The following is a 20,779-nucleotide window of genomic DNA, read 5'->3' as shown; positions in this document are numbered from 1 at the left end:
GATGTGGCATTTCTACAAGCACGCTGCTGGTTATATCAGAATCAGGTTTACTGTCGCTGGCGTCAGTCGTGAAATTTGTCGCTTTGCGGCAGGAGCACAGTGCAGGGATGACGAAGTACCATCAATTACGATTAAAAAATAAATAGCAGAAAAGAGAGATAGTGAGGTCGTGTTCATGGACTGTTCGGAAGTCCGGTGGCAGGAGGGAAGAAGTTGTTCCTAATCAGAGCCAGGCTTATTATCATTGACGTTTCTTGTGAAATTTGTTGTTTTGCAGCAGCGGTACTGTGCAAGACATGAAATATACTATAAATTATAACAAGAAATATATCGATATAATAATTAAGTGGTGTAAAAGAAGAGCAAAAATAATGAGGTAGTGTCCACTCAGAAATGTGATGGCAGAGAGGAAGCTGTTCCTAAAACATTGAGTGTGGGTCTTCAGGTTCCTGTACCTCCTCCCTGGTGTTAGCATTGAGAAGAGGGCACGTCCCGGGTGGCGAGGGTCATGGCGATAGTGAGGGTAGTGTGGATCTGATGCTCACGTTTAAACATCTGACTGACCTTTGCATCACGCGTGTAAAATATCCTGAGATTAAGTGCACCAGCAGTAATACTTTCAGACTCATCGTCATTATCAGGTATCTTTTAAGAGAAATAAAATATTGGATAAAACAAAATATCTGTTGTCTCAACTCAAACATAGGCTGCATTTTATGATCTTAGCACTTAACGATGGGAAGTGCCAACGACGTTTCAATAGCCTCCCTCTGCAAAGACTCCCAATTATCTATCGTACACATTTCAGTTCATCAGAATCATTACCTAAATTGCCTACAAGACTTCAAGTATATACATTATCCTTCTCTTAAATGGACCCCTGAGACAAGTGGATGTAAACTGACTGGTGATCCTGCGTTTGATAATTAACCCTCTAGCTACTCAAAGTTTCTCTCTGGTGTTTCAATTATGTTAAGGTTAGCACTTTTTACTTGCCAGTTTATTTGTTCCCTGTTGTTAAACCTTCCTGCCCTCGATGCATGCGTGATGCTGCCACAGACGCCGCTAAGTTAATTTTGGATATTATACTGCACATTGAAAGATGAAAATATGTACCATCAGGATGTCAATAATAAAAGGTATTTTCCTCCCTTTAAAATTAAATTTCCATCTTCCAAAAGAATCCTCCACATTTCCTGTTGTGAAGTATATTGAAAATCTTGCTGTGCTGACTCATGTATTCATGTGCTTGGAGGACGAGCCAACACAATGTTAGCACTTGCAAACGAGGGAAGATTAGAGGCTGCCAAGCTCCCTGCTTGATTAAAACATAACACTCGGGCTGATGAGTGCGAGGACCCACCCTCTGCCTTCCCTCTTTAGCTGACTCAGAACTCCAGTAAAAGGAAGCAAGAGAGGTCATGTGCAACGGCCCCTTAAAAAATCCGGAGACATTGCATAACGCAGTGTTATGGACACAGGGCCTAGGTGTATAAGATGATAAGAGGCGTAGGTCGAGTGGATTTTTCCCAAAGCGGAAATTGCCAATACTAGGGGGTATAATCTGAAAGTATGGGGGGGGGGGTAACATTTGCACAGAGAGTGCTGGGTACGTGGAACACGCTGTCAGGGCTGAAGGTAGAGGCAGATTCAATAGGGCCATTGAAGAGACTCTTGAAAGATCTAGAGAGAGTGGACAATGCTTCCTATCACAGGACCAGAGGAACAGCCTCAGAATACAAGGACGTCCCTTTGGAACAGGGATGAGGAGGAATTTCTTTAGCCAGAGGGTGGTGATTCTGTGCCGTGGATGGCTACGGAGGCCAAGTCATATTTTAGGCGGAGGTTGATAGGTTCTCAATTAGTCAGGGTGTCAAAGGTTATGGGGAGAAGGCAGGAGAATGGGTTTGAGAGGGGTAATAAATCAGCCATGATGGAATGGCGGAGTAGACCCGATGGGCCACGTGGCCTATAAGGTCTTAGATGGGCAAATGGATGATAGAAAAACGGAGGGCTGTATGGGAGGGAAGGGTTAGATTGAACTTAGACTTTAAAAGGTTGGGACAACATTGTGGGCCGAAGGGCCTGTACTGTGCTGTAATATCCTATTCTGCGATCCTGTGTTTAAAAACTAAACCTCTACAATTCCCTCTGGTGTCAATAACGTTAAGGTTAGTACATCGCGTTTCCTATTCAGTTAATTTTGGATTTTATACTTTAAACTGCGCTGAAAGAGATTGCAAAGTGTGTCGCATCGGGATACCAAACCCAATGGTTCCGGCCCACATCCCCGCAACCAGGAGGTATCTCTAACCTGAGTTTTATTTACTTCCCCCACCGAAGGTGGGTCACAGAGACGACACGAACGGGGGAGGTGGCGGGGGGGAGGCTAAGCTTCAGGGATAAAAGAGGTAAGGTTACTTGAACCCAAAGTGCTCATGATCAGAGTCCCCCTCGTACAGAACTCAGGAGTACTGTATCGGACTCACATCTTTGATCCTGTCAACGAAAGAAAACAGCCGAGTGTTACTCTTTTCAGCGGGAAAATGAATCATTCGCAACCAATCAACCAGCACTAAACACCTAGGATTTCTTTCCTCTCTCTCGGAGTACTATTCTCTTCTAGTCATCCCTGAAGAAACAGCTCTCAGCTCCAATACGGGCCGGACTTATCAAAGTACCACAAGAACACCCGCACACTTAACGGTTAACATTTCACTAACATAGGACGCCGAATCCAGAAAATAAATCAGTCGGCGATACAGTTGAAAATGGGAGCTTTTAATTCAGGGCGCGTGTAACATTTGACAAAAAAAAAGGGAGAAAAGAAGAGTAATATTTCCTGGTCAGGCGCGCTGTTTACAACTTGTCGACTTCTGAAAGGGCTGAATTTGCACACGCTGACACTGTACTGAACGCGACTGGTAATCTCCGCGCCAGCCTATCAGAGATTTTAGATTGCTGCGTGTAAAACCACACTAGCAACACAAGTAACAGATTACAGGACCGGGCAAGGGACCTCACACCGGGATGCAGCGGGCGGTTCTGCGCAAAAGTCGGTCATATGAATGGCATTTGCTCCCATCCAATATTAAATGTGCACTTTGTTAGGAAGCAATCGGCTTTCCAAATGCTCCATTCGCAACGGGGGACCAAATACACACTGCAACCCATTAGATAATATGCAGCGCATTTTCCAGTGACAATTAACACCAGCGCCACTAACCCTCAGGAGAATCTGTATTCATTCCAACTTTCCGTGAGAAATGGGAACTATCTGAAAAGCATCATTGTTCGTCGTTTCACAGGTCCACGTGGATTATATAAATCTTTAACAGCAATGTAACATTTCCCTTTCTTGATGTAGCTTAATTATTGGATGTCTTCGGTAAGGCGAGTCTTTATTTCTCCTGAGTTTCGGCATTCTGGGCAAGAACACGATGAGCGCTGCCTGTACCGTGATCTAGAAGCCCCATGAGGAAATCCACCTGGTCCCTTCGCCTTTAAAGGCAATCCTCGTCTCGCAAGGCAATGTAAACATTCCCCCCTAATAAAACAATGGCGTCCTACACTAGGGGACATCAAGGACCTACACCATCCAGACCATGCTCTCTTCTGCTGCTGGTACAAGGGCCTCAGGTTGCACACCACCAGATTCAGGAACAGTTATAATGTCCGGAACCATCAGACTCCTGAACGAGCATGGGTAACTTCACCCAGCTCAACACCGCACTGCATCCCACAACCCGCGAACTCACTTTAAGGGCTCGACAACTCATGGTCTCGATATTGTTGAATCCCGAAGAACGATCTATGACAGAAACTTGACTGTTTACTCATTTCCATTGACGTTGCTGGACCTGCTGAATTCCTCCAGCAGTGAGTGAGTGAGTGAGTGAGTGAGTGAGTGAGTGTGTGTGTGTGTGTGTGTTGCTATGGATTTCCCGCATCTGCAGACTTTCTCGTGGTTATTATTTATTATGTATTTATCTATTATTAATATTATTTTTATCTTTTTTGTGTTGGCACAAATTGTTTTTTTTGCACTTTGGTTGTTTGCCCATTGTTGTGTGTGGCTCTTCATCGACTCTATAGTGTTTCTTTAAATGCCCGCAAGAAAATGACTCTCGGGGAAACATGGTGACATATACAGTATGCACTTTGACAATAAATTTACTTTCAGCTTTGAAAATCTTCCAGAAAAGGAAATGTATCCAATTAGAGATTTTTTTTGTGTGTGTGAGTTAATCAAAACAGATTCAAAACCCCCCAGTTGGGGCAAAAATGTTTTACCTTGACCACCCATTAATGTAAATTTTAAACAGGAAGGATCCCACCCATTCTGCTCACGGATTGCTTGACCCTCTCCCATCAGGGAAAAGGCTACGGTACACTGTCATACAGTATCTTCTTTATGCTTATTGTGTTTTATGCATGAAAATCCCAGGAGACCAGCAGTTTCTGAGATACTCAAACCACCCCATCTGGCACCAACAATCATTCCATGATCAAAGTCACTTAGATCACGTTTCTTCCCCATTCTGATGTTTGGTCTGAACAACAGCTGAACATCTTGACCGTGTCTGCATGCTTTCTGCATTGAGTTGCTGCCACATGATTGGCTGATTAGATATTTGCATTAACGAGCAGGTAGAGAGCTGTACCTAATAAAGTGGGTGAATGTATATGGCAGATAAAGTTAATCCTTGATCTTTGATGCAGACCACACTCTGGGTGAAAACGTCACTTTTCACATTCTGATTAAAGCTCTGCTGCCTCCTTTAACGTATACCCTCGAATTCTTGAATCTCCAAGCCTGGGGGGGAGAAAAACGGCTAAACACAAGAGATTCTGCAGATGCTGGAGATCCAGAATAATACATAAAAAATGCTGGAGGAACACAACAGGTCAGTCAGCATCGATAGAAATAAAAACAGTCAACGTTTCTGGCCAAGACCTGATGAAGGGTCTCGGGTCGAAATGTTGACTGTTTATTCATTTCTATAGATGCTGCCTTTCCCACTGAGGTCCTCCGGCATTTTGTGTGTGTTACTCTGGGAAAAATGCTGGCAGCTTTTACCCCCTCTTGAATGCATAAGATCGCCCCTCATTCTCCTACGCTCCAATAAGTAAAGCTCTAGGCTTCCTGCCTCTCTCCTGGACAATGCTTAAAGAAACAACTTCAAGTGTGCATTTGTCATTTTCATTTTAGGTGTAATTTACCATAGAAGCCAAACTTTGCTGCATTTGTCCACAGCTTTTCTTAATAACTGAAGAGACTCTATTTTGCCATAACCAAAATAACTCAACAATTTCAAACCCTGTGATAATGGCTCTGAGTGCATTGATTAGTAACAGACAATGCTTTGTTACTGGTAGAAGAAGCGAGGTTTTGATCTCAGTCACCCAGTGGTGAGCAAGGACCCCCTGCGTTGTGAGTCAAGACCCATCCCACAAAAGAAAGCAATTTAACACTGAGATTTCAAGGATTTTAAGGAAAACATGAATCGTACTTTGCAAAGAGACTGCCTCTGACTGCGGCGGACGAACTGATCAAACCAATTTTTACTAGGGTTTGAGACATCAGGTGAAGAATGGATCCCAAGAAAAGGGAATTATTGAATCCAACAGGTTTAATTCACAGATTGTGAGACTGCTCGATGAACCGCAGAAGATATGGCTGAATTCTAAATAAACAACAAAAAAAGAGATTGACCATATCATGTCATGAATGTTTTCTTTGATGGGTTCTAATTTATTAGTGGCAAAAGCATATTTTTGTGTATTTCTGCAAATAATTATTGTATTATTTAACTTGATAAAAGGTAACATTGAATTTGAATAGAAATACACCTTCCTCCGCAGATTGCCATGTGAATGTGCAGGGAGTGAAGAAATTGCACATGGTACAGGCAGAAGGAATTAGTTTAGTTAGTCTGTTAATCACTAGTTCAATGAAAAAGGGGTTGCATGGTAGTACAGCATTTAGCTCAACACTTTACAGCATCAGCGATCAGCTGAATAAAAGAAGTGAAAATTCAAGGCCTGATCTAAACAAAATTGAGTGCACTCCCAAACCCCATGCAAGGATAAATAGTTAAACTTGCTCCTCAAATTGAGAATTGGAAAGCTGACAAAATACAGGAAGATTTCAAACCATCTTCAAAGGTTGAAAGCATGATTAAATTGATGACTCCTAAACTACTCTGCGCATTCAGCTTTTAATGCGGACTTTTGTGATCTGATGTTTTGAATATCTGTTTTAATTGCATTGAGTGTTATGTTGAAGTTGTATAAAACTTTAGTAAGGCCAAATTTGGAGTATTGTGTGCAATCCTGGTCAACTACCCACAGGAAAGATATCAATAAGATTGAAATAGTATTTAGAAAATTTACAAGGATGTTGCCAAGACTCAAGGACCTTTGCCAAGACCTTTATAGAGAAAGGTTGAATGGGGCAGCAAGGTAGTGTAGTGATTAGCACAATGCCTTTACAGTGTAAGTGACCTGGGTTCAAATCCTGCCACTGCCTGTAAGAGTTTGTATGTTCTCCCCATGACCGCATGGGATTCCTCTGGGTGGTCCAGTTTCCTTCCACAATCCAAAGACCTACTGGTTAGTAGGTTAATTGATTATTGTAAATTGCCCTGTGATTAGGCTAGGGTTAAATCGGGGGGGGGGGGGGGTTTGCTGGGCAGCGTGGCTCGAAGGGCAGGAAGGGCCTGCTCCATGCTATATCTCAATAAATAAATAAAGTTTGGACTTTTTACCTGGAGCACAGGAGAATGAGATATACAAAATTGTGAGGAGTATAGGTAGGGCAAGCAAGATCTTTCCACTGAGGTTGGGTGAAACTAGAACTGGAGGTTACAGGTTGAGGGCGAAAGGTGAAATATTTAAGGGGAACCTGAGGGGGATCTTTCATGCTCAGAGGGTGGTGAGAGAGAGTGTGGAAAGAGCTGCCAACAGAAGCGTTGCAGGGGTTTGTTTGCAGCATTGAAGACAAGTTTGGAACGCTAAGCGTGAGGTGGCCTGTTTCCGTGCTGTAACTGTTATATGGTTGTATCGTTATAAGTACATGGATGGGAAGGGTATGGAGGGCTCTGGTCCTGGTGTGGGTTGATGGGAGTTGTAGAATAAAAGTTCAGCATGGACTAGATGAGCTCAAGTGCCTGTTTCTGTGCTGTAGTGCTCTATGACTCTATGAAAGAGTTCTGGCTCCTTGTTGCTCATGTTGACCTCAATGAGAGAGAGTTCCATGACTTGGAAAAACATCCACTATAAGTGCCTGAAAACTAAAATAAAAATACAAAATGTCAGAAAGACTTAGCGTGTCAGGTAGCATCTGCCAAAGACCCAAAAGATTAACCCTCTTTCCCTTTCTGCAGATGCGGACTGCTGAATGTTTCCAGTATTTTCTGTTTATAATCCATTAACATGACGTGTTTATTGGATTGCTGCATGATAAGAGATTTGTTCCACTGGTCATTTTCTTGCTGCATTCGTATACTAGTACTCAATCCTCAGGCTCTTGAACCTAAGAGGGCAACTTCACTCAGCTTCACTTGCCCCATCATTGAAATGTTCCCACAACCTATGGACTCACTTCCCAGCACTCTACATCTCATGTTCTTGATATTTATTGCTTATTTATTTTATTATTGTTATTATTATTACTATTTGTTCTTTTTGTATTTGCACAGCTGTTGTCTTCTGCACTCTGCTGAATCCCGGTTATCTTACGCACAATGGTTGAATGCCCTAGTTGGGGGGGGGGGGGGCAGGGTCTTCATTCATTCTGTTATGGTTACTATTCTATAGATTGATTGAGTATACCCACAAGAAAATGAATCTCAGGGCTGTATATGGTGACATACATGTACTTTGATAATAAAATTTACTTTGAACTTTGTAAAGGATCAATGTCTATAAGACATGATCACGTCTCCAGTGAATGTGGCGTCGCATCCATCTGCCTTAGTTTTGAAACATTCATCAGTGAGTTGTGGATACAGCTCAAATTTTCAAAATTCAAAGTAAATTTATTATCAAAGTACATACGTGTCATCATACACAACACTGAGATTCATTTTCTTGCAGGCTTCCACGGTAAAACAGACAAATGCAATAGAATGAATGAAAAACTGCAGCCAAAGATTGCCAAACTTAGAATATGCAAAAGAAGACACACTGTGGAAGTAAATAAAGGTAAATAAATAAATAATACTGAGAACGTAAGTTACAAAATCTGGAGAAGTGTGTCCGTGGGTTGTAGAATCAGTTCAGAGTGACGTTACATCACAGGAACCAGCCTCCCCTCAATGATTGCTAACTCACACTTCTTCCTGCCTCAGGCAAGCAGCCTAAATAAAGACCCCACCCACCCTGGACATTCTCTCTTCTTCCCCCTCCTCTTGGACAGAAGGTACAAAAGCCTGAAAACTTGTACTACCAGGCTCAAGGACAGCTTCTATCCCACTGTTATAGACTATAGAATGGTTCCCTAGTACAATAAAATGGACCCTTGGCCTCACAATCTACCTTGCTATGGCCTTGCAACCTATTGTCAGCCGACAGTGCACTTTCCCTATAACTCCAACACTATCTTCTGCGTTCGGCCTGAAACATCGTCTGTTTATTCCCCTCCATAGATCCTGCCTGACCTGTTGAGTTCCTCCAGTATTTTGTGCGTGTTGCCCTGGATTTCCAGCATCTGCAGAATCTCTTCTGCTTAAAATTTGATTCAGATTCAGATTCACTGTAGCAATGAAATGATCCGTATGGATGACATGTAAAACAGAAAATCCCTTTATACCTCTGTAAGTGTGGCAAAGTCAAGTAATTTAATAACGAATTTATCTCATTCATAGGTACTAGCTTTCCTAGCGTCAAGGACACCTTCAAAAGGCAATGCCTCAAGGGTGGCATCCAACATTAAGAACCCTCGTCAGCCAGGACACTCCCCCTTCTTATTACCACCATCAAGGAGGAGGTACAAGAGCCTGAAGACACACATTCAACATTTCAGGGACAGCTTCTTTCTCTCCACCATCAGATTTCTGAAAGGATACTGAATCCATGAATGCTATCTCACTTACTTTTTGTTCTCTTTTTCCACTACTTTTTAAATTTTATATATGTATTTCTTATCGTAATTTAGAGTTTTTTGATGATCATGCGTTGCAATGTACATCTGCTGCAAAACAACAAATTTCATGACATACCCCAGTGATATTAAACCTGATTCAGGTTCTGATCAACTAGCTCGATCACCTAACACAAACACTAGGGATGAGCGATTTTGTCAGCCAGGGAAAGAAAGCATCACACTCCGTGTTGCATTGAAAGGACGGTCTCCAGTTTCTCTGAGAAAGTGAAAGCCCCCAGCGAACAGCGTGGTGACACACATCCTCCAGGCACAGCTTCGTGCCGGTTCACTCCTACTCCACCTCAGAACTTCACAGGTTCGATCCATCACAGAGACTAAAGCACAAAACCCAGGCTGATGCAACAGTAACTGAGGACTGCTGGACTATCTACATGCACAGGTGATTATCTTCTTTTTTTATTTGGAAATACAGCACGGTAGCCGGTCCTTCTGGCCCAAGAAGTCACGCTGCCCTATTAAACCCATGTGAGCAATTAACCTACTAACCCCAGCATCTTTGGACCGTGGGAGGAACCCAGAGCACCTGGAGGAAACCTACAGTCATGGGGAGAACGTACAAACTTCAAGTACTACACAGCTGCAGAACCACCAACAGAAGCTTCAAAGACCTCATCCCTGGGGGAGGAAGGATCTTTGATGGGCTACACCTGGGGACAACATGAAAGACTGGCCCAAGTCAGAGGACTCTGCTGGTGGCCTATGGCCCAATGCGGAGGGGATGTGGACTTAACTCAGTAAGTGATAACTGTTTTTCAAGAGTGACTGCAGTTTAATTGTGACAAGGTACGATAAACTAAGACAGGGGCTACTGAAGCACAGATCACCCCTAATGGCTTTCCTATCATGGAAGATGGAGCAGAGTTCCCTTACTGTACAGAAGATGTGCTTGTGGAATGGGCCAGATACACAGGAAACAAGACAGAAAAGTTGGAGGTGATAAATCTTGTTAGAAGAATGATAAATAAAATGCAACCTTAATGTTTCAGACACGAAGTGGGAGAGTTAAAGGCACAAGAAGCTGTGCTAAACTGGTGTGTAATATTAACCATCACTGTAGATTTAAAAACCAATTCTCTTTCAAGATTAGCTTTCTTTGTCACATGCACATCAAACAACACAGTGAAATGCATCATTCTGTGTCAAATCAAATCAGTGAGGATTGTGCCGGGCAGCCTGTAAGTGTCACTACGCTTCCAGCGGCAACATAGCATGCCAAAACTCGCTAACCTAACCCGTATGCCTTTGGAATGTGGGAAGAGACGGGAAGAAAACCACGTGAACACACATGATCGCACCAACCTCCGGGGTATAGACGTTTCAATTCTCTGGAGTATGGATAACCAGTGTGGCTCCTTTAAAGATCCAGGCCCACACCACTAATTGGCAGCCAATGTATCGGTGCCAGGATTTTAATATTTAAAGAGCGCCTGAACTCGGGTTCAGTGCTCAATCGTCAGCTCAGCTTTGGTTTAGTCTGCGATTGAGTTTTTAACTCCTGTCTCATTTGCATTCTCGTCTAGCATCCAGTCAAGAACCCTGCTTCTCGTCTCAATCTCAAAATTGTGTCTTGGGCCTGGTCTTGGATACTTCAGTGCTCGGATCTTTACCATCCTCGCCCAGGCCTATCGTTACACCGCGGCCACGGGGAGAACGTACACAGACTCCGTACAGACGGTGGCGGGATTGAAGTAGTCGGCATGCTACGTTGGCGTCGGAAGTGTGGCGACACTCGCAGCACAATCCTCGCTGATTTGATGCCAATGATGCAGGTCCTGATGAAGGGTCTCCAACATCACATGCCCACAACTTCGACTCTGCCACTGTCCGCAAGGAGCTTGTACGTTCTCCCCATGACCACATGGATTTCCTCCGGGGGCCCCGGTTTCCTCCCACGTTCCAAAGATGTACGGCTTAGGGTTAGTGAGTTGTGGACATGCTATGTTGCCGCCGGAAGTGTGGGGAAATTTGCGGGCTGCCCCCAGCGTATCCTTGGACTGCGTGTAGGTCACCGACACAAACGGCGTATTTCACTGTTTGATTCGATGTACGCGTGACACATAAAGCTAATCTTTTAGTATCATGTTTAAGCTTTCTGTGGTAAATAATACATAGGAATTTAGTGGAAGATACAATGAAAGTAATTTGCACGATCATATCTGAGCTAATTACAGTGCATCCAAACAGCTCTGCTTAAGGGATGAGCTCTTCTAGATAAAAGAGTCTGCACCCTGCAGACATCGGCCTTAATGGTTTGTGTTTCTGGCATTGACCATGGTTCTTACAGCAGCAAGCTGACATCTGTTTCCAGTTTACTGACTGAACATTCAAACAGCGTATCCCTCTGCCAAGGGGACTTACATCCCTTTGATGGTTATTCCTATGGCTTACTTTAATTGTCATTCTTTATTATTTACTCTGAGGTGCAAAAATAAAATCTTAATTGTAGGAGGCGATTTTCATCAAGGGAGACAAGGTAATGATATTTGCATTTTGTTTGGTTAAATATATTGAATTACGGTGTTTTATTTTTACCGAAAGATCTGTATTCATCTTCACTATCTTAAACAAAGGTTGCAAGCAATTTAGTTGCTTCTTTAAACTGATAATGAACTCTTCAGTAATATTTCCAGTACCTTTTGAAATATATTCACAGACATCAGAAGAAGTGGGAAAGATTAGTTATGGGATGTATTTAATATTTCAGTAATATTTGAGTGTGTGTGTGTGTGTGTGTGTGTGTGTGTGTGTGTGTGTGTGTGTGTGTGTGTGTGTGTGTGTGAGTGTGTGTGAGTGTGTGTGTGTGTGTGTGTGTGCGTGTGTGCGTGTGTGCGTGTGTGCGTGTGTGTGCGTGTGTGTGCGTGTGTGTGTGCGTGTGTGCGTGTGTGCGTGCGTGTGTGCGTGTGTGCGTGTGTGCGTGTGTGTGTGTGTGTGTGTGTGTGTGTGTGTAGTTTGTCGTGTATGAACACTACTTTACTACTTTATTTCTGTTTTTTTGCACTACTTATTTAAGAGAAAGAGAGAGGGAAAGAGACAGAGGGAGAAATATTGAGACAGGAATTAAGAAAGATGCTCCAAAACCTGGGCCTCTGTACCTCTCTCTGCAACTGGATCCTTGACCTCCTCACTGGGAGACCACCTTTTGAACTACTTATTTAGTGTATTATATATATTTCTTATTGTAATTTATAGTTTTTATTATATATTGCATTGTACTGCTGCTGCAAAGTTAACAAATTTCGCGACATATCCTGGTGATATTAAACTTGATTCTGATTCTGATTAAGCATTCTTGTTCATTTAAATAATTAACTATGGGTTAGATGTAAAAATAAGCTAATTGCATACATCATCACTCGACCACGTGATTTGTGTGTGCCTCGCTAAAAGTACAAACAAAGTTATACCCATGTTCTGGACTCCTGGTCTTCCTTTGAATTAATTTAATGTTTTGAAGTTACTAAACATAACATGGGACTGACAAAGTTTTGAGTCTTGTTCCTGGAATGAATTGTCGAGAAACAGTAATCAGGAGTTGATATACCATTTGCGCAAGAACATGCCCAATTTCCTTGAAGGAACTTTGATAAAAGACCTGCCCTCCCATCCCCAATCTCCTGCTTTCTCCTTGTATCCCTTCATGCCCCAACTAACAAAGACCTATCAATCTCTGCCTTAAACGTAGGTCAGGTCATGGCTTACACAACACTACAGCTACTGGAGTTTTGGTGTTTTACAGCACGGTAACTGGCCCAGTGAGCCCGTGCCACCCCATTACACCCATGTGAACAAACCTGTACGTCTTTGGAATGTGCGAGGAACCAGACTATCGAGAGGAACTCCACGCATTCACGGGGAGAACATACTGTCCTTACAGATGGTGGCGGGAATTGAACCCAGGTCACTTGCACTATAATAACGTTATACTAACAGCTATGCTACCCATCATGAAAATTAAAAGCATATCAGCCTTTTAGTGGGTCAATTACAAATGCACAGAAGTTCAAGTCCACAGCAACTTCAAACATGCAATATGTGGTAAGATTTCTCGGTAAGATTATACAGTACATTTGCCCTAAGTAGAGAAGCAATTTGAAGTTAATTTACTTATTTTCATAAAAACAATCTTTTCCTACAGCATGTTTGAATTTTAAACAACTAGGAATCAAAATAAAAAAGTTAAAATATCTGCTTCCCACACTTTATTTGGGAGTAAAATTTATATGAGTAGATGCTCCATTACTCTTATTCCCTCCGTTTGGGAAATGTTGTTCCTTTGGATGTTACATCTCAGAATTGTTGCCAAATTGTCCATTTCAGATCCCATTTAGACCTTCAAGCACTTATGTGCAGCAATATTAAATATGAAATGTAATCTTGCAGAATGAAAGGGGGGACATAAATGTTAATGCCAGCAATGAGTGTATAGAGGGAAAAAAAAGCAGAATTTCCAGTCACTGATGTGGAAGCCCCTGAAATGGCCCATATCTTGAGAGGAATTATTGGCCTGCTGGCTCATGAGCAAGTATATGGATGCACAGGATGTATGCCGGCTCCCTCAACAATCTGAACCACTGCAGCAATTCACAAGAAGGCTGGAGTCACAAAATAGCAGATTCCAGCAGCCCGATAAAAGGCTACGAAGCCAAAAGCATGACAAGAAAATGATTTCAGCTCTGAAATACTGCCATTTTCCCCAGCTTGAACGAGTTAGACTGAAGTCACTCTTTCCGTTAATATCTCTTCGTACAAGCTGAAATTTTAGATGAATAGATTTATCTTCTGGTCGCTGCTGTCTTGTAAAGTCACAAACAGTGCAGAGATTACAGAAGTTTCTCCTTAAAGTATGCTGTATGTTACCCGATGCTTCAAACCCTTGACAATTTAAAAAATATATAATTTACACTACACGCTGCATCCGCAAAGGAAACAGCATTATGGAGGACCCCACGCACCCCTCATACAATCTCTTCTTCCTCCTGCCGTCTGGGAAAAGGCTCCAAAGCATTCAGGCTCTCACGACCAGACTACGTAACAGTTTCTTCCCCCAAGCTATCAGACTCCTCAATACCCAGAGCCTGGACAGACACCTAACTGCCCTATTGTCCTGTTTATTATTTATTGTAATACCTGCACTGTTTTGTGCACTTTACGCGGTCCTGGGTAGGTCTGTAGTCTAGTGTAGTTTTTTTTTCTGTGTTGTTTTTTGTGTAGTTCAGTCTAGTTTTTGTACTGTTTCATGTAGCACCATGGTCCTGAAAAAACATTGTCTCGTTTTTACTGTGTACTGTACCAGCAGTTATGGTCGAAATGACAATAAAAAAGTGACTTGACTTGACTTAACAGATGTCACAGCTAGTTGAGATACACGAGTGTCTGCAGAGCGATCACAAATGCACATTTCAGTCAGCTTCAAAAGCAAAAGGAGATACAGTACGTGCTTTCTGAAATACAGAGCCAAGGCTAAAATTTAAACACTACAAACGTGGAACACTACCATGTTCAATATTTTTAAATAAATATAGGTTTACAGCTTTGCAAGGCCTAATGGCTCATTCCTGTCCCTGTTTTCCCATGTTTCAATTTTTGAACATTTACAAGACCTGCAGTTTTGTCATCACAAACTGCATGTGAGAAGGCAGTGATGAACCCCTTTCTGGAAGTATTTCCACCCGCCCCCATACAGTATGTCAAGAAATCTGTTTTTATCGTGGCAGCAGTACAGTACAATATGTAAGATTACTACAGCAGTGTGCACACTAGTTCTATATGTGTGCCTGAGAGTTTTGGATTCTGAAACTACTGTATGCAATCACAGGGAAAGGTACTATTTAAAAAAGAGGAACATATACAGAAGCAGCTGCAGAATGCTTGATACAGAAAATGAGAACCATTGTAATGCTCCCATTATGTTTTACAGTTAATTAATGTCATCTCAACCTGGTTTTGAAGTTTTTAAGATGTGGGGAAACATTCCATAAAAGGCATTGTAGACTTGGTGAAGTTGAGTGCGTGCCAATTCTTGCTGTCGAACCATAGGACCTTATCAAAGTTGAAACAATTCCAATTGAAGTTGTGTTTTAGGCGCACCCACAGATGGGTGTATCCTGTCTGCTAAAAAAAATATGACATTAAAGTTGCCATCTCCAGCCTGTTTCTTTTATTTTGTTTGGAGATTGAGAATGGTAGCAGGCCCCTTTCGGCCCTCGTCACTCAATTACAACTATGTGACCAATTAACCAACTGACAACGGTACGTCTTCGGACTGTTGGAAACCGGAGCAACTGGAGGAAACCCACGCAGCCACCGGGAGAACGTACAATCTCCTTAGAGACAGCCGCAGGAATTGAACCCGTGTCTCTGGCGCAATATGCTACCCTGCTGCCCAAAGGCACCTGACACTTATTTTCTGCAAAACTTTTCAGTAATATTTTTGCTCAAATTAATTGCCTTAGAGCTGCAAATGCTTATGTATCTACCAAATAATTTAAAAATTATTAATTAGTTTGAAGTTGGATGTTTTTTTTAACACTTCTCAATTGTTGACTGTCAGATTATGGCGAGCTGTTACCTCACAATTCCACAGACATTAGACCCTGCAAGTTACAACTTCTGCTGCATAGCAGATGTAGCTTTGGCAGCATAATAGCATAATCTCTTAATTTATTTTAATATCCATGCATAAGTATCTTGCAGAGTGGCCAAAAAATGAAGCCTGCTAATAGAAACAGTATGAAAGATGTTTGCTTTGTAACAAAGTAAACCGAAAATAAACTCTGAATTTTTTTTGTAGTTATATTGAATTATGTAAAGGAATTCAGTGTGTCCAATGCAAAGCCTCTGTGCACGCGTGTGGTTAACCTCAAGCTTTCACATTCTTGGACTCAATCTTTGGCATTATAAAGCCGTGTCACAGTTCTAATGAGGCCAAGGGGCACGAGGGCTGACTTTTGCCTTCAACGGCGCAGCCCCTCCTCGGCCATTTCTGCGACCTTATACCCCCGTGAAAATAATCCAGGACATTCAATTACAGGCTCCTAATCCTTTGTGAAATGCGAAGTATGAATGAGGGGTTCATCAGGTGAGAGAGAACAGGTTTGACTGTGAGGATCGGTCAGCAAACCAACGGCTTTGATCTCTAGAGTTTGTTTTGAAAACCAGTCAGGTGTGAAATGAAGGTGTGTTTTAGAGACGGCAAGAATGACAGAGAGAGAGAGCGGAAGAGTGAGAGGGAGAGGATGGAGAAGGAACAAGAGAGAAAGAAAGGGAAAAAGGAAGAGAGAGAAAGAAATATTGAGACAGGGATTAAGGGAGAAGTTCCAAACATGGGCCTCCGTACCTCCCTCTGCAACTGGATGCAAGGATTGAGAGGGACAAAGTGAGTGAGAGAGAAAGATAGAGAGAAGTGAGGAAAGAAGAGGGACAAAAAGAAAGGAAAATTGAGACAGGGATTTAAGGGAGAAAGAGAGAGAGAAAGGAAAAAAATGAGACAGGGATGGTGAACAAGTAAAAGAGAAAGAGAAAATGAGTAAAGAAGAAAAAGAAATAGGGATATGAGGATTGAGGGAAAAAGAGAGACAAAGTGAGTGAGCAAGATAGAGAGAGAAGAGAGGGAGAGGGAGGGAAGGAGAGAGAGAAAGATAGTGAGAGAGAAACAGAGAGACAGATACAGAGAGAGACAAAGAGAGGCAGACAGAGAGACAGTGAGTGAGAGAGAACCAGTGAGAACGAGAGAGAAATAAAACTATTTCCACATTTTTCTTCTGGTGCTTACAATTCACAATTTTATCACACTTCTCATTTGGGCACTTTTCATTCTCCCGCTGTGTTTACTTTGGGGACCCCCCTTCAGTTGTAAAAGGGACATTTGCAGATCATTGTAAAATGCTTAACTTGTGCAGAATCTGACACTTACAGGTGCTTTCAAAAATAACTCTTCAAGTCGAAGACTAAACTGAAATAGGCTGTGGGATGACAGCAGCTGGCCATTTATACACTATATTTCATAATGAGGTGTGAAGATTTTGTCAAGCATCTACACCACTCCTTGAATGCACTTTTTGTATTGATCGTGCTGTAGTGCCATATTAAGTGGCAGGAATTTTGTTTTCTTTTCCAAGTGGAACATCAGATTACAGAGGTCTTATTTCAGCAGTGATTGTGGCAGGCACTTAACTTCTTGACAGATATTGGCGATTGGGACAAGGTTGGTCACAGCGTTGGGTGAGAAAGCAGTCATCCATCATGTACAAATAGATCACCAGGTGGTTGATCCCAAATGCCATTAATGACTTGGCCTCAATACCTCTCTTGCCTTAATTCTTCACTGAATAACAAGAGACTGAGGCCAAGTTATTGGCCTTGACGCTTCGTGATTTATGGTAGCTAATAAAGCAATGTTCACACCTCAAATTTGTACAACAAACTAATTTGTACGCAAGAATTTTGAGCTAAGCAGACTTGCTTGTCAATTTGTCATGAGATCAGATTTTCTTAAAGCTTTGTGAGAGAGAATATTGTTCTACACTGCAAAAGAAATTTAAAAAAAAACTTCAGTGGCAAATTAAAGTGAATGTTGGAGGATGCAAGTTTTGAATACTTCAAGTGCTCTGATACTTAGTTGCGCACCTCAGCTAAACAGACCATAAGACAGGATTAGGCCATTCGGTCCATCAGTTTGCAGGAAAGCAGCATGCATCGTCAGGGACCTCAGCTGACTGGTTATAGCTTTCTTCTCGCTGCAGTCGTCAGGAGCCCGGCACTCATTTTTTTCAATGATTTTTTTCCCCAGCCCATTTTATTCTAAGACCGTAAGATATAGGAGCAGAGTTAGGCCATTTGGCCCATCAAATCTGCTCCATTATTCCATCGTGGCTGATTTATTACCCTCCCAACCCCATTCTCCTGCCTTCTCCCCATAACCTTCAATGCCCTTACTAATCAAGAACCCATCAACCTCTGCTTTAATATATCCAATGAGCTGCCCTCCGCGGCTGTCTGTGGCAATGAGTTCCACAGATTCAAAGTCCAAAAGATCAAAGTCAATTTATTATCAAAGTACATGTATGTCACCATACACAACCCTGGGATTCATTTCCTTGCAGGCATCCCACCCTCACCACCCTCTGGGTAAACAATTCTTAAAATAAAGAATACGTTAGCATAACAGTTAACGATAGTCAATCTTTTGCACACTGACTGTTTTTCAGTCTTTGTTTCCATCAATTCTGCTGTACTTCCTGTGAATGCCTGCAAGGAAATGAATCACAAGGTAGTACATGGTGACTTATACATACTTGATAATACATTTACTTGGAACTTTGTTCTGTTCATCACAAAGATTCCTTAAATGTCTCCCTTTGCTGGTCGCAAACATGAGTGAGTTGTGTTTGTTTTGAAAAACACCTGCAAAAACTCTGAGCATATTGCTGAGGAATTCATCAATGTATTCATTCGTCCTAGTTTGGAGGTGCTGAATATTACAGGATGCATATTTCATAACCCTTACTGAGTTTCAGTTCCCATAAGTACGATGGAACCAAATTCAACAGCAAGGATATACCGCTGTGACTTTAACAAGGTGCTGGTCAAACTTCATCGTCATTAACCCATCTCCCTTTCTGGGGCATAGGCTGCCAACAGCAGCTCGCCAGAGTCCTCCGTCCTGGGCCGAAGTTCGATCGGCCCTGTGGCTTCTGCTTTCACTGTGCAACTTCAAACGTCTTCGAGGCGAAGATCCTTCCGCTCCCAGGAGTGAAGTTTTCGGAGCTTCTGTTGGCATTTCTGTAGCTCCGGGTTTTACAGGATGGAGTCGCTAGCCCCGTATGCGTCCCTTCTCCTTTTGCAGCCTGGTTTGGGAGTGTCCACTGCGGAGTTTTCATTTGGAATACTGTGTGCATTTTAGGCCCCGTATCTCCTGAAAGATATGCTGGCCCTGCAGAAGGTACAGAAGTAGGCAGTAGGAATAACCCCAGGTTTAATTCACACTATGTGGAACCTGCACCTGATGGAGTTTGGAAGGATGAGGGAGAGAGTCTCATTGAAGTCTAGTGGGTCCTGATGAGCCTGGACAGAGGGTATGGGGAGAGGAAATCTCCATTAGTAGGAGAATAAAGAAATGTCCTTTTAAAACTGAGATGAGGAGGAAGTTCTTCAGGCAGAGAGTGGTGAATCTGTGGAATTTGTTACCACAGGTGGCTGTGGAGGCCAAGTCAGGGTGTACTTAATGCAGAGATTGATTGGTAAGGGTCATCAAAGGTTACAGGGCGAAGACCGAGAATGGCGTTGAAGAAGAATACCAGTCATAATTGAACGGCAGAGCAGAATTAATGGGCTGAATGGCTTAATTCTCATGGTCTTTTAGACACACAACATCTTCTGGTTTTTTTCTTTCTTCTCGTTGCTGCCATCAGGAAGAAGGTACAGGAACCTCACAACTCACACCATCAAGTGCAGGAACAATAATTACCCCTCACCATCAAGCCCAGATGCAAAATGGATATCTTCACTTGCCCCATCACTGAACTGTTCCCACAACCTGTGGACTCATTTTCAAGGCCTCTTCAAGTCATGTTCCCAACGTTTATTGCTTATTTCTTTATTATTACTATAATTTCTCTTTTTTCTTTCTTCTTGTATTTGCACAGTTTTTGTCACCATATACAACCCTGAAAATCATTTTCTTGTGGGCATACACAACAAATCCATAATGGAATAATAACCTAACAGAATCAATGAAAGACTATAGCAACAGGGCAGACAACATCTTGCAAAAGACAACAAACTGTGCCAATACAAAAGGAAATAAGTAATTCTATTATGGTTATTGGATTTATTGAGCATGCCCACAAAAAAACGAATGGTGACATACATGTACTTTGATAATAAATTTACTTTGAACTTTGGTTTTATTTTTAATGTCAATATTGCCTGTAAAAGCTGAAGGAGATAGTGCTAATCTTCCAGATCATTTATAAATTGAGCAGGGCTAGTTGTTTTAAATTCACAATTTCTCTGGTTTCCACAGCGTCTTTGAGTTAACGCAGTGCTTCTGTGCAATATTATAACTCAAGGCACAGACCTCAATGAAATGCGCATTTCATTTTGAGTTAACACTTCAAGGAGAGGAACACAGGAGTTGGTTTTTTTTGTACATTTAAGTTTATTTCTAAAAAATGAACAAAATATTTTTTGCTCGACCACTCTTCCGGCTGCCAGCATGATCAAAACCCACCCATCTTAGACAACCCCTCTTTGCCCCCTCCCATCAGGTAGAAGATAGAGACACCTGAAAACTTGTCCCACCAGGCTGAAGAACAGCTTCTACTCCATTGTTACCGGACTATTCAAAGGTCCCCTAGTACAATAAGATGGACTCCTGATCTCACAATCTACCTCATTATGATCCTGCTCCTTCTTGTCTAGCCCCAGCATGGACCATCCCAGGCCTGGCTACGAAAGGTGTTGGCCATGGGGGCCAAGCAAACCCACGCCATAAAAATCCAGTGCTACAGAAATGCCAACAGAAACTTCATCCCTGGAAGATGAGGGGACTTCCCCTAGAAGACATGTGCTGTCTGTTTCGGGTGTTTCTCACCACGACTGCATGGGCTT

At 42.3% G+C, this 20,779-nt stretch overlaps 1 protein-coding gene across 6 annotated transcripts in view; it reads right to left on the bottom strand.

The window, feature by feature from the left end:
* Window positions 1–20,779, bottom strand: part of LOC140731183 (LIM/homeobox protein LMX-1.2) — a 256,812-nt gene that overhangs the window by 128,054 nt on the left and 107,979 nt on the right. The gene's annotated exons all lie outside the window — the stretch shown is intronic.

The sequence above is a fragment of the Hemitrygon akajei genome, chromosome 7 (genome assembly GCF_048418815.1).
Source record: "Hemitrygon akajei chromosome 7, sHemAka1.3, whole genome shotgun sequence".
Lineage (NCBI taxonomy): Eukaryota > Metazoa > Chordata > Chondrichthyes > Myliobatiformes > Dasyatidae > Hemitrygon > Hemitrygon akajei.
The sequence above is the reverse complement of the archived record's forward strand: the minus strand, read 5'-3'. Positions and strand labels throughout refer to the sequence as shown.